This window comes from Chiloscyllium plagiosum, unplaced genomic scaffold (assembly GCF_037043375.1).
Source record: "Chiloscyllium plagiosum isolate Xiang-an unplaced genomic scaffold, Cpla_swu_hap1 HiC_scaffold_27, whole genome shotgun sequence".
In the NCBI taxonomy this organism is placed as follows: domain Eukaryota; kingdom Metazoa; phylum Chordata; class Chondrichthyes; order Orectolobiformes; family Hemiscylliidae; genus Chiloscyllium; species Chiloscyllium plagiosum.
In genome coordinates, this window is record NW_028270165.1 from 61,982,397 (window position 1) to 61,984,771 (window position 2,375).

The 2,375-nt window shown below is 45.3% G+C and overlaps 1 non-coding gene across 1 annotated transcript; it reads right to left on the bottom strand.

The window, feature by feature from the left end:
• Positions 1 to 2,095: 2,095 nt before the first annotated feature.
• trnae-uuc (transfer RNA glutamic acid (anticodon UUC)) lies at positions 2,096 to 2,167 on the bottom strand. Its single transcript has one exon. It is a non-coding gene; the product is annotated as a tRNA-Glu (tRNA).
• Positions 2,168 to 2,375: the final 208 nt, after the last annotated feature.

Consider the following 2,375-nt stretch of genomic DNA (forward strand, 5'->3'; position numbering starts at 1 on the left):
GAGGTGAAAGTCGAAAAATGTGGCACTGGAAAAGCAGAACAGGTCAGGTAGCATCTGAGGAGCAGGACAGTGAACGTTTCGGACACAAGCCCTTCATCAGGAATGATGTATTGATGTACAAAGGGGTCTCAGAGTCCCCCCACACCAGTCAATGCCAGTTGTCGGGCAGATGCAGCAGGCAATGAGCGAGGCAAGTGGTATATTACGAAGAGGAATTCAGTTCAGAAGTGGGGTCATTAAACATATTCAAGGCTAAATTCATCTGAGTTTTGAACAACAAAGAAGTGGATGGTTATGGGGTGGAGGTAAGAAAATGGTTTTAAGACCAGTACAGGTCGGTCACAGAGTATGACAGCACTGAACAGACCCTTCATCCAACTCGTCCATGCTGAGTATGTTCTCAAACTAAACTCGTCGCACCTACCAGTGTTTGGCCCATAAACCTTCGAACCTTTCATATTCATGTACTTATCCAAATGTCTTTTAAACGTTGTAACTGTACGTGTATAAAATCATGAGGGGTCTGGATAGGATAAATAGACAAAGTCTTTTCCCAGGGGTGGGGGAGTCCAGAACGAGAGGGCATGGGTTTAGCATAAGAGGGGAAAGATACAAAAGAGATCTAAGGGGCAACGTTTTCACGCAGAGGATTGTACGTTTATTGAATGAACTGCCAGAGGAAGTGGTGAAGTCTAGTACGATTGCAACATTTAAAAGGCATTTGGTTCGGTATATGAATAGGAAGGGTTTGGAGGGATATGGGGCCGTGTGCTGTCAGGTGGGACGAGATTGGGTTGGGATAGTTGGTCGGCATGGACAAGTTGGACCAAACAGTCTGTTTCTGTGCTGTACATCTCTGTGACTCTATGACTTCTTCTGGACGTTCATTCTGCACTCAGACCACTCTCTTAAAAACGATCCTTGTTCTGTCTTTATAAAATATTTCTCTACTCACCTCAAAATATTTGCTCCCTGATCCTGAAACCCCCAGCTGAGGGAAAGGACACCTGTTGTTCACCTCATCCGTATCCCTCATGATTTTATAATCCTCTATATGCAGTGTGTAGTGGCTCATTGAAATAATGTCCTGATGCAGCTTCGTTTGTGGGTGTTGGGATGATTGCTTCGGTGGTTAAGCACTTGGTTTGCGTGTGTTGTTTTTCTGTAGACGCTAGTGTGAAGTTCCCTATTGACTGTTCGCTCTACTGTGACATCTAAGAATGGCACTTTGTTGTTGTTCTCCTCCTCTTCAAACCAGGAGCCCCCCTCAGGCCATAGTCTCACTACTTGGAACACCAATATACAGACTAGTCAAAGGCCTCCACTGAAGACTAAAACACCAAGTCGAAGATTCACGCCACTCCATTTATTCCATCCAAGAATTCCTGAACACCAAAGACACTAAGTTAGAAGAGGATGGAATAATGATGTCCTTTGACATAACAGCCCTGTTCACATCCATTAACATCAACGTGGCCAAAGAAAACTGAAGACACTACTCGAAGAACCAAAGACACAAATACAGCACCAACTTCATCAGCAAAGATAGCACTATCCACCTTGTGGAACTGTGCCTTAACCACCCACTTCATATTCAGTAACAAGCCTCAAACAAATCAACGAAACACCCATGAAACCACCAGTATCAGGATTCCTAGCAGAAGCAATAATGCAGAGTCTCAAACCAACAGCCCTTCCAACGATCCAACCCAAACTTTGTGTCCGCCACAGTGATGACACTTTTGTCATCAAAAAATGAAGCAAATTAGAGGAAACCTACAACACCATCAACAATATCCTTACTGGCATAAAATTCACAAAAGAGGAGAACAACAACAAAGTGCCATTTCGAGATGTCACAGTAGAGCGAACAGTCAATGGTAAATTCAAAACAGCGTCTACAGGAAAACAACACACACGAACCAAGTACTTAGCTACAGAAGCAATGATCCCTACACATACAAACAAGCCTGAATCAGGACACTATTTCAACGAGGCAATACACACTGCAGTAGCCAGTAACGACGAAGACCAAGAAGGAACTGCACAGCGCATTTAAGGAGAATGGGTAGGCAAAAGATCCACTGAGAAATACTTCCCTGACCGGGAATCGAACCCGGGCCGCAGCGGTGAAAGCGCCGAATTCTAACCACTAGACCACCAGGGAGACAGCAGTACTCCCTCACAGCTCTAATGTAAATTGCTTCCCTGCCCGGAAATCGAACCTGGGCCACGATCGTGAGAAGGCTTCCACCAATGTCATTGCTTGTATCCATTGCTCCCGATGCGGTCTCCTCTACATTGGGGAGACTGGAGACTCCTCGCAGAGTCAAGTCACAGCGCTTGAGGGAACATCTCCAGGACACCCGCACCAA